At 42.6% G+C, this 12,077-nt stretch overlaps 1 long non-coding RNA gene across 2 annotated transcripts; it reads left to right on the top strand.

Moving 5' to 3' along the window:
* Positions 1 to 390: 390 nt before the first annotated feature.
* On the top strand, positions 391 to 11,729 carry LOC141102456 (uncharacterized). Of its 2 annotated transcripts, XR_012235113.1 has the most exons (4): positions 391 to 536; positions 1,166 to 1,259; positions 10,801 to 10,932; positions 11,022 to 11,729. It is a non-coding gene; the product is annotated as an uncharacterized lncRNA (long non-coding RNA). The 2 variants fall into 2 exon arrangements; XR_012235114.1 differs by lacking the exon at positions 1,166 to 1,259.
* Positions 11,730 to 12,077: the final 348 nt, after the last annotated feature.

Raw genomic sequence — 12,077 nt, 5'->3', positions numbered from 1 at the left:
AAGCCCTTAACTGTACATAAATACCTGCACGTGCATTTGGCTATTATTTTTTTATGAATTACCTTTGTCACTGACATCTAAGTTATTTTGGTGCTGAAAATGATTTAGACAAGTGACATCTATACATCTGCCTAATTCTGCTGCTTGATCTTATTTCCATCTGTTGCTACAAGATGCTCTGTGGTAGCGAATGGGTTAATACCCTGTGACCTCTGACCTTTCGGTAGGCCACATAGTAGGGTCATACAGCTGCAGCGCCACCACACTGACATTTCTCCTCACCGCCCAGTGATCTAAATCCCTTCATTGTCTTCTCTGGTTTTTCTGCTTTCTCCTGTTGACAGCAAAAGACGATTGGCAGAGAGCACAGAGAGGGCGGCGGTGGGGGGGGATAGAGTGCTGGCATGCAGCACCCAATCAATGCCCCATTGTGTGCGGGAAAACTAGTTAAACTTACCAGCTGTAGCATGTAAACAAGTGCTAAATGTCACAGCTAACCCAACTAGCAAGAGGAAGCACAGGATTTGCCACATAGGGTAAGAGAAATATAAATACACAGGACAGCCTATGTTTATTGATACCTACAATAAAAACCTTCGTGTAAAAAGAAACAGAGCTAAAAATATAACCAGTCTCTCCTCCCTTTTGTTATTAGTGTCTACTGATAGTGCCCTGGTTTTCAAAGGACATGCTGCTTTTAATTAAAAATCTTTAAAGAGTAGCTTCCTTCTGAACAAAAAACATTGCTATATTTTCTAACGATAGAGCTTTTTAGTTCTCCAAATGTAACCTATAATGTGTCTCAGTTTTTTAAGCTACTATGCAAATTAATTGCGCTTCTAACCCAGACACTCAGAATTAGTTTGCTTTAAAATTGCGAGGTATCCTGTATCGTACTACCACACAGATTGCCTGATGTTACATACACGTTGTACTTAATGGTCATATCGGTCTACCTATTTTCCTATGAATAATTTTAATTATTTAAGTTTTGCTCAAGATCGACCAATGGCACAGTGGGGTTGATTTAATAATGGCAATTAGGCTGTTTGCTTTGCAAGAGAAGTTGTACTTTGCAAGGGAATTTGCCCCCAAGCTTAATGAATGAGATGAGGCTCTGCTGACTTCCAACATCCAATCATGTGCTGTTTTTTTTTTTTCCTAGGACATGATTGGATATACCATGCAAAGTGAAACTTAACTGCATGCCCTTGTAAAGTGCATCTTCCCTTGCAAAGTGAACAGTCTTTTTGCCTTTAGTAAGTAGACCCCAGCATGTCCTTTGATACATTTTAGATTTCATCATATTGTCCGATTCAGTAAAGAATTGTTTGATTTGATCCTTATGTGTATGGCCACCATTAGAGCAGGGGCGGATCCAGGGGGGGCAATGGGGTAATTGCCCCCCCGAGAAATTAGTTGCAGGGGAGAGAGTGGGCGGCTCCGCGGGCGGGCAGGGCTGCCGGGTGGCTTGGTGTGTGAGCGGGCGGGCCAGGCATCTCGGTGTGTGAACGGGCGGGTGGCTGAGAGAGCGGACGGTCAGCTGAGCAGCTCGGTGTGTGAGCGGGTGACTGGCTAATCAGCGAGCCGGCGAAGGGGGAGCAGAGAAATGATATCATCTCTCACTGCCCTGTGTCCGCCCTGCATCCCTGCAGTAACTTCAGCCCTCACTGTGCAGGCAGCGCGGGCAGCAGAGAGATCACATCATCTCCCTGCTGCCCGACTCTGCATGGGACAAAGCAAGAGACGAGCAAAACACCACCTTAGCAGGCAAGTGACAATCCGCAAGGTGTGGCAAGTGATGTGGCAAGTGACAATCCGCAAGGTGTGGCAGGTGACGTGGCAAGTGACAATCTGCAACTTGTGGCAAGTGACAATCCGCAATGTGTGGCAGGCTACGTGGCAAGTGACAATCCGCAACGTGTGGCAGGTAACGTGGCATATGACAACCAGCAACACGTGGCAGGTGACGTGGCAAGTGACAATCTGCAACATAAGGCAGGTGACGTGGCAAGTGACAATCTGCAATGTATGTAAGTGACAATCCGCAACATGTGACAGGTGATGTGGCAAGAGACTATACGCAACATGTGGCAGGTGACGTGGCAGGTGACAATCCGCAACATGTGGCAGGTGAAGTGGCAAGTGATAATCCACAACGTGTGGCAGGTGACGTGGCAAGTGACAATCCGCAACATGTAGCAGGTGACATGGCAAGTGATAATTCGCAACATGTGGCAAGTGACAATCTGCATCTGGTGGCAGGCAAGTGACAATCCGCAACGTGTGTCAGTTGACGTGGCAAGTGACAATCTACATCTGGTGGCAGGTGACGGTGGCAAGTGACACACTCAGACTGAGTTGAACCATTTCATTTTATATTACAATGTAATAATATAAATAATGCGCTTCAATCATCCTGACACCATATCAGCCATGGTGCCAGGATGATTGAAGCAACAACACTAGCCATTTCCCCAATAAATTGCCCGCAAAAAAAAAAAAAAAAAAAAGTTCTGGCAGTGCCCCTCCCGAGACTAGACTCTGGATCTGCCCCTGCATTAGAGGGATGCAGCCCCCATAAACATTACTGATTTGTCTTTAGTTTCAGAAAGTGCCACTAAACCTTTTCTGTAGTTGTTACCCTGGAACACTTGCAGTGGAGTTTGGGACACAGTTTGATGCAACACTGAAAAACATTTTTTTGGGAACATACAGCTTATTTGTGTCTTCTCACAGCATCAAGTTGTTTAACTGGGTCATATCAAAATGGTATTATTAAAGTAGACCTTCAGGCAAAACCTTTTTTACATTTTGAACAGAGTGATGAAGACTAGAACCTCTGTTCGGATTTAATTACTTTCTTTGTGTGGGCAAGATTCAACCACATGGCCAGGGTGACCATTAGTGAATCTAAATATTAAAGTTTGTTATGAAAACCAGTATAGAGTGGATGTCTTCAAATGGGAATAATTGCAAGCTGTCAAGGTGAGATTTGCGCTTACTTTGGACATATTCCAAATTACTTCCTGTCCCAAAGAATTAGAGGAGAAATGCAGACTTTGAAAAAAACAAACACACTCACCTATGTGCTCCAGCATTAGTGTGATGCTGCAGCTGTCCCATGTGGGCTTTAAGACTCAAAGATGAGCGATCACATGATCGCTCAGCTCTCAGTCTGCTCACAGCAAAGAGCAGTGACTATGTGATCTCCTATGTGTTGCATTTGGACACTTATACAAATTATCTTAAATGGAAAATGGTAGACTAACCATATATGAGTGTAGAAGTAAATTTAAATCCGGTTCACCACATCCCAATAATACATTGCAACAAATAATCATGAAAAGAAGGGACCCCTGGGATGGTACGGGTGAAAGGGAAAGGAGTAAATTATCTGATGTTTTATGGACAGTGCAGTCCTTGCAGCTGGGATCTCCACAGGGAATGTGATCGTACTGCTCACTCCTAGAGGAGCCGCTGAGAATGACACAGGTTCTCCCACAATACTAAATAGACTGCCATCCACAAGCACATATCTATGCACACCAGGGACGTGCAGTCAGTGGAGGCCGGTGAGGCATGAACATTAAAAAAAAAAAATCGAACTTAGAAGGTCGTAGCTCAGCGACCTGGGGTCACAGAGACCTCAAAATTGGGGGTATGTAGCCTAAGTCCTACCCCACCACTGGGCTCCTATGACCTATGGTTCCAGAGATATGGGGCTCCTTGCGCAACCTGTCAGAAGCTAAATACAGAGCGGCTACTTTAAAAACAAGCTGACACACTCTGCAGCAGACTGAGAGGTTGAACTCACAGTGCCTCTCCTCACTTCTTGTCAGAGGCACTTCTTGTCAGAGGCACTGAGCTCAATGAACAGCTTGGAGTCTTAGACCCATGGTAAAGTACCATTGGTCCCAGCTGTCCAATAAAAATGCTGCAGTGGAGGCATGCCTCTCACTACAGTGTCATAGAAGAGGCATGTGTCTAAAAAACAAATGCTCCCTTCCTGCCATAATCCCATGTTTTTCTCACACAGTTAAGATGGAGAATGAGAACCTGCTGCCTGCTAAAATGGTACTGTTATATTCAAGCTAAATCATATATTTATATGCTATAGGTTATAACATAATAGTTAATTACTTATTTATTTACTGTGAAATTACTGGTTGGAAGTTATAACTTCAAACTTCAGTAATTTGTTTGTTAAGCCACCTGCTTGAGTACAGTTTTTGAAAATATAGTAAATTACCTTAAAAACAATATATAATAATTATTTGTATATTACCTACTTATGGTAATTAACCCCTTGCCACCCAGGCCAATTCTGACACTTCTCTCCTACATGTAAAAATCATCATTTGTTTGCTAGTATATTACTCAGAACCCCCAAACATTATATATATATTGTTTTAGATGACACCCTAGGGAATAAAATGGTGGTTGTTGCAACTTTTTATTTCTCACGGTATTTGCACAGCAATTTTTTTTAAACATGTTTTTTTTGTTGAAAAAAACTGTGTCATAATTTAAAAAAAACCCACTAACATTAGCCTTTTTTTTGTATAATGGGAAAGATGATATTACGCTGACTAAATAGATACCTAACACGTCACACTTAAAAATTGCACACAGTTATGGAATTGCGCCAAATTTTAGTACTTATAAATCTCCATAGGTGACGCTTTTAATTTTTTTACAGGTTACATGTTTAGAGTTACAGAGTGCTAGAATTATTGCTCTCGCTCTAACGATCGCTGCGTATGTAACCTGTGTGTATCTGGCTCTGATACTAGCCAGTGCCTCACCAGCCACTGACCTCGCCGCACATCCCTGATGCACACCAACAATACAGACACAGTCTGGGGAATTACATTTTTAGAATTTATTGCTGAATAACTTGAAACAGAAGAGGGGTTTGGGGGTTTCAGCCAGGATACTCCAAATTGATAGTAGCAATCAATATGAGGACAAACTTGTTAGCAGAAAAATCCTTATAATAGCAGGTACCCTCTCTAAAGTCTAACAATCAGGTCTTACTCAGAATGTCCTAGGAGCTGTCTGCCACTTAGCTTCCACAGATAGGACCACAATGAGGTAGACAAAAGATCCTTCTCCAGACCAGGACTTCAGGGCAGTGCTCTCCAGCAAAAATCCATAAGCAATCTCCTCTAGGCTCTCAGCCTCAGGTCCTGCTGAGGCCCAGACTGCAATTTTTGTCTCAGTGTAGCTGCCTCCAAGCGCAGCAGCCCCAAAAGAACTGGATTCTTCCTAGCAGAGGAAGAACACTCTGGGAAGGCTACCTTCTGGATGCCTTCTTTCAGGAATTGGCTGGGGCATGATAAATATATATACTGGATATTTGACTCTCCCTGCCCTATATTCTGGAAGCTTCTTCCAGAAGATGAAAGGAGAAATCAAATACCCACCTTAGGAAGCCCCAATCAGACAGAAATAATAGATCACTGCTCCACTGGTTGTGATGGAGCCAAAAACCTAAATTTAGCCTAGCAGCCTAACCAGAGGAGCGTGCCACATGATAGGTACACTTTTGTCTGGTACCTTGCTGGTGTACCTCTCTTGTCTATTCTCTAATATTGTGGGGAATGGATGATCCTTTTAACAAACAATTTCAGCCATCTTGTTTTCAAGTATAAATATGCGCAGGTGTGTTTCCTCAAAGAGGGCACAAAAAGATCACAAAAAAAGACCAAAAAGATCTCTGTGAAAATGAGAAAATAAAACAATATAAATTTAAAGGGGGAAAATTTTGACAAAAAATAATAAAGCATTTAAAATTGCCACACAAGCCATTTTTAATTTAATGTTATTAAAAATTGCCTTTTTGTTTTATTTGGCAGCCAATGTAATTTTCTAAAACTGTACAAAAAAACAAAAACAAAAAAACAATATGAGAACCTGGTTGCATTCTGTAGACAGTTGGTGTACAGAACTCTCCTAGAAATGTAATTTCCTGCTTGCATGATTAGCTCACTTCCTGAGATGTCCTCTCCAAATGCTCATTTATACCACAATCCCTGTGTTCAGTGTGCAGTTCTACATGCATTTGTAATGCGTTTTGAGATGTGTTTACAGTGCATTTATAGGTATTAATTGAAATATTTTTTTTACTGGGTTTCATTTACATTCATTTGTGGTGCATTCACATGTATTTACACATGTTCTGTTATGTTTATGTATACAAAAATACAGCATTCTGTCCTTTTTTTAGACACATATGAAAGCATCACAATGGGGTAAGCTAGGTTTATTAAAATACATTAAACTTTCTTGCATATGCATTCATTCTGCAAAAGTTCTGTTTGTACTTTTCAAATGCATCTGGTGTATACGAGCCCTAAGATGCAAGTACATTTTTAGGCATCCTCTGCGATAAGAATTTTATTTTTGATGAGATGCTTCATTGGGTTAAATACTTCCATAGAGATGCATACCTGTCACTTTCCTAATTAGAACACTGAAAGTGCACCAGATACCCACTCCATTCAGAAATCAGTCTTGAAAGGATAAAGTGAAACAAACAGCTTTTTGTTCAGAATAGAAAAAGGTAGGACTATGCTGCAAAGTTTGTTAAAATCCTTGCAATGTGCATAGATCATCTAGAGGTGATTGCTTTTGTTCAGCAAAAATAAAGTTACACTTAGTGCTGGTTTAAACCAGCGCGCTCTGTGAGATCGCATGTGATTTGCACCGCACTGCAGGGCAAATCACATGCGATGTCCGTGCGATTCAATATCAGCCATACAGATAGTATGGCTGATAACGCATCACATTCGGTCCAACTCGCACAGGATCCTTTTTTTGGTCCGAACCCATGCGATCCGATTCATGTCCGAACTGTCAGTTTGCAGTGCGATATGCAAGCTGAAATGGTGGTGTCATTAACAGTGTATTCCCAGCAGTTTGCATATGGCAGTGTGAACTGCTGTGCGAGCCGGGTGCGATGCAAGAACCTGCAGTGGATTCCCAGGGTTCCCACATCGCACAAGTGTGAACCGGCACTTAAAATTGATCTACAAATGTCTCCAGGTTTCCCAAATTACAAGTGCTTGCTACATTTTACCAAAAAGAAGTCTGCAGCTTTACATCCTGTGTTGACAGGCTTTTGCTGGCTTTAGAACAGCTTCTGTTCCCATAAAAGATTTTGTGAATATAAGGCTACTTGCACTCTTGGCATTTAACATAAAAAAAATAGTGCAGTGCTATATCGTATAAATTGCATCAAATATAGGTGTTCAATAAAATTCATAACAACAATGAAACAGATAATGTGCAATAAATGCATATAATTTTATAAAACATCATGCAAAATACAACAATCAGTGTATTATTGTGCCTAACAACTTAGGTGTCTGATCTTTCAAGGGCCAACCTATAGAAAAGATCACACATACAGGCCCTTCTGAATAGACCTTGGAGTGCTGGGATGTCCTTCCTGCTAATGAGCCCAATGGATCTTCCAGACCTGTTTGCGTTCTTGGACAGGGACCCCTTTCAACTGACAACAACTTTTTGAGCACTCTCCACAACTGAGGATCCAATCAGTCCACCACAGAGTGAACCTCCACTCATTGCAGCCTTACCAGGGCCTATGGAACACCTGATACTCAGAGAGCAACAAGCATTAATGATGCACTAATGACCTGCAAGTTGCCGACACTCAGACACTACCTTCCCAAAAACCCCCAGGCCACTTTTTCTTCCTGCACATCTGTCTCTGATAATAAGACTCCATCATCCTGGAGAATGCTGGACAGGTACCTCCCCCTGAGTAGAGGCAGTACCTGTGGTATGCTGGTGGCCTGGCCACTCCCATCTATGCTGTGGCTGAGCGCAGCAGACTCCAGACAACACTCTACCTCCTTTTAGGCCTGTAATCTGACAACACCAGCCTCCATCATGGCATTGTCAAACTCAGTGTTATGCCCCATACACACGGTCGGATTTTCCGATGGAAAATGTCCGATCGGAGCGTGTTGTCGGAAATTCCGACCGTGTGTGGGCTCCATCGGACATTTTCCATCGGATTTTCCGACACACAAAGTTGGAGAGCAGGAGATAAAATTTTCCGACAACAAAATCCGATCGCGTCAATTCCGACCGTGTGTGGCCTGTTCCGACGCACAAAGTGCCACGCATGCTCAGAAGAAATTCCAAGACGGAACAGCTCGTTCTGGTAAACTTAGCGTTCGCAATGGATACAGCACTTTCATCACACTGCAATGTAAAAAATGGTTTAATACAGCGCACTCTCTTCTCCTTTATAATGTGACAAGAATTAAGTTGTTTTGTTGCTCATATTCACACACACTTCTCACAAACTTATTTTGTTACTATTTATCGTGATTCCCTCAATATATTTTGATTTCTCACATCTGACAACATATTTTTGTATATTTTTTATATATTTTTTGGCTTTAATGTAGATTCTTTCTTTGTGTCTGTATTTTATTTTTATTTTTTTTGCGATTTGGATTTGTACTCCCGAAAATGTTTGTGTGTGTTTTTTGTGTTGTTCTATTTAATCTGTAGGAGATTTTTTGGTGTTGTTGTCTCTTGTTAATTTCACATTGTACTTTAGAAATGTACCTGAATCCTCACCAACAAACTGTCCTTTTTGGATGAAAACACACACAGGAGAGTATAATTTACAGAAAAAATTTTATTAACGGCTCACAACTAAACAAAGAGGGAGGCAACGCTGGAGAAACTGCAGAAGTGGGTGAAGCCTTGTACCCCCAGGGCAGACATCAACTATTTTTAAGCAAAATTGGTGGCCTGAGGAGTCCTTATCTAAGGGAGTGCAGTCTGGTCCAGAAGTCCCAGAGATCATGAACAGCAGCAGATGACATCTGTGTCCCCAGGCTGTGTTCATACGAGAGACTGCATCTTCTGTCAGACCAGACTGAACCCAGGGCCATCACTCTTTGGTCTTCTTTCCACGCCTCCTTCCACGCGGTGGCTGTGGTGTTGGAATTGTGGCAGCAGGAGGAGGAGGAGGATGGTCCAACTCAACCACGTCGGTCTTGGGTGTTAGTTCCCCACTCACCCCCTTACGTAGGACTTTATAAAGCAGGTCCTCACAGAGCTTGCGTTGACCCTCCTGCATGCCCTGCAATTTGGTGGCAGCCATGCAGGCAAAGGCCTCTTCAGGAGTTGGTAAGGCTCGGAGGGACGCCGAAGCCTCCTGAATTAGCCCGAACGCCGAATCCTGCACATGACTCAGAGTGGCCTTCCTGGCTCGTTTATATGGCAGGCGGAGGGGAGGGACCTGAGACTCAGTCAGGCTGCGACTGGTCCCAGGCTTCTCTTGGCTGCCACTAATCCCCGCCTCCTCCTGGCTGCCACTAATCCCCGCCTCCTCCTGGCTGCCACTAATCCCCGCCTCCTCCTGACTGCCACATTCCACAACCTCCTCCTGGCTGAGGTCTTCCTTTGTATGAAAAAGGGACATAGTTTTAGTTTTTTCTTCAGCAATCACACACAATTTTCACCTCCCTGACTGCTGCAAATTGAATGTTAACAAATATAACAGACTATCCCTCTGAGCCCAGCAGTTTTCATTCTTGTCCCAATTTTGGGTGCCCACTACTGTCTATTGATATGTAAAACACTTTTTTCAATCAGCAATTAGTGATCAATAATAACATCTAGTCAAGATCATTTCTTTATTGACCAGAAATCAGTAGAACAATGCTATACCTGACTCCAGCTGGGCTCCTCCACTTCTTCCTGGCTGGAAGGCCCAGGTTGGACATCGAAAGCCTCAGCTGGGGTGGAAGGAAGAGTGGAAGGAAGAGTGGAGAGGGATTCCCTGACTTCAGTGTGGTCTGACAGAAATCGCAGTCTCTCATAGTACCACAGTCTGGGGACATAAACGTCATCTGCTGCTGCTCCGGACCTCTGGGAATCTGTGACCTTCTTGCGCTCCCTAAGATAAGTGCTCCTCAGGCCACCAATTTTGGCTTTTAAATAATAATAATAATAATAATAAATAAACTCCAGCAGTTTCTCCAGCGCTGCCTGCCTCTTCTGTTTGTGATTATAGTGGGGGTGTCTCACTTGCCACAGACAGGGCAGCTCCCTGTATTTGTCTATGAACAGGGGCAGGAAATTGTGGTCATTGAACCCATCCATTTTCTCTGCAAGACACAACACAAGACAAACCCTAATGTCAGGCAAAACTCCCCTAATCTTGTTACAATATAGGCTTCCATTTCGAAGCAGTATAGGCGCAAGTTTAGATCTTACCTTCGTTATCACGATCGGCGTTGTACAGTTTAAAATGGCAACTTTCATGTTAATGAGCACATTATTCATTCGGATCAAACATTTTTCGTTCCAACTATAAAATACCATTGTTTAGCCCATATGCATTTGGCCACCATTTTGACGCCCTATACTTGTCTTCAAAGAATTGGGTTGTGTAGATGGCTTTGTTACTAGAATGAAATGCAAACTAGATTCTATGTAAGGAGAGGACACTGAGCAGCTGTTTACACATCTGGACACTGGAGCACTAGTGTGGGACCCCAGAACACCATTTTTATTAGGGGGCCCCACACAGGTGCTCTAGTGTATACTATAGGGGGGTCTCCATCGGTGAAGCTTGTACAAAACAAGTAAAGTATTGCAGCTTGACAAAGGACACTGAAAAAGCTACATCTTGGAACTCGGCTAAAATTGACAATTGTACCCCACTTCCAAGCAATGTTTCATCTTTATAGTTCTGACATTAAATATCTGTGTGCTAAGTATACCATTTTTTGTTTTACATAGGGGAGAAAAGACTTGGAGGACACCCCTCATCCGAGGAGACCAGAGCCCCCCCCCCTCTGGAAGAAGGGGAAATCCCCCCAACACAAGCTGAGCAGGAGGATGAAGACGTGGTGGAACTAGTCACCACAACAGGTGAGTGTCTGCAACCACAGGCTCAGATAAGAGATGGATGGCGGCATTTTTTTTTAACCAAATTTATTTTGGGGTTCCTCTCTTTTTAGGTGATCGTGATGTTGTGGATCCAGATCCTTTCACATCCGAAAGTGTCCAGATCCTGACCGGGGAGATCATGGGGTGTAATTTACAATTGGAAATCATCAAGCAAAACATCAATGATGTTATTCCAAAATATAAAAACATCATTGATGTTTTGGGGCGAGTTTAAAACCCCTCCAAATCAATTTCTTCTTTTGTGTGCTACAATGTGCTAAATCTTTTTGTGATTTTTGACAAAGCCAAATTTGGAGGATGCACACAGTGTGCCAACATGTGCTATCTGCCATCACGGGAGATCAATGGAGGCGTTTTGGGGGTGCAACCTCTTCCTCAATAATAAAGTAGCGGTGAGGAAGGGGTTTCTCCCCCAAAACACGTCCCTTGATCCCCCGTGATGGCAGGTCGCACATGTTGACATTGGGAAATTTGTGTGCATCTTCCAAATTTGGCTTTTCCAGGGGTGATTTCCCCCCATCTGAATGCAATATCAAACACAGTTCCTAAATACTCATGTCTGATATTGCCTTCAAATTCGACCAAATGTGACGTTTGTAAGTTCAAGATTTGTGTCTTTCTTGTTGGTTTTACACAGGCCTGTTTTCTATAAAATGGACATTTTGATTTTGGATAATGCCACCACAAAAATTTTATACAACAAACATGTTGGTTTGTTTGAAAAACCTTTGGTAAATGCACATGTGATTGCGCAGGTATTAAAAAGATTGTTAATCAAGAATGTGTGGATTATTGTCTCAACGCTACAACACTTTTGGGGTGATGTAATTGTTGTTTTCTGAGAAAATGGGGGTTATTTCCTAAGGGCAAATCCACTTTGCACTACAAGTGCAGTTTCAGTGCAGTTGCAAGTGCACTTGTAGTGAAATGTGTTTTTGCATTTAGTAAATAACAGCCAACAGTGCTTTGTATAAGGTTACACAATCACACCATTTTCTGCACTCAAAACATTTCTGTCAGGGTCAGCTAAAACAAACACAAGCAGTAAATGTCCACAAAGAATTTTTTTTTTTATTATTATAAAAAGGCTTCACAGATTGTCTGGC

Source organism: Aquarana catesbeiana, linkage group LG07, assembly GCF_042186555.1.
Source record: "Aquarana catesbeiana isolate 2022-GZ linkage group LG07, ASM4218655v1, whole genome shotgun sequence".
NCBI lineage: Eukaryota > Metazoa > Chordata > Amphibia > Anura > Ranidae > Aquarana > Aquarana catesbeiana.
Note: the sequence above shows the minus strand (reverse complement) of the source record. Positions and strands in the feature narration are given on the sequence as shown.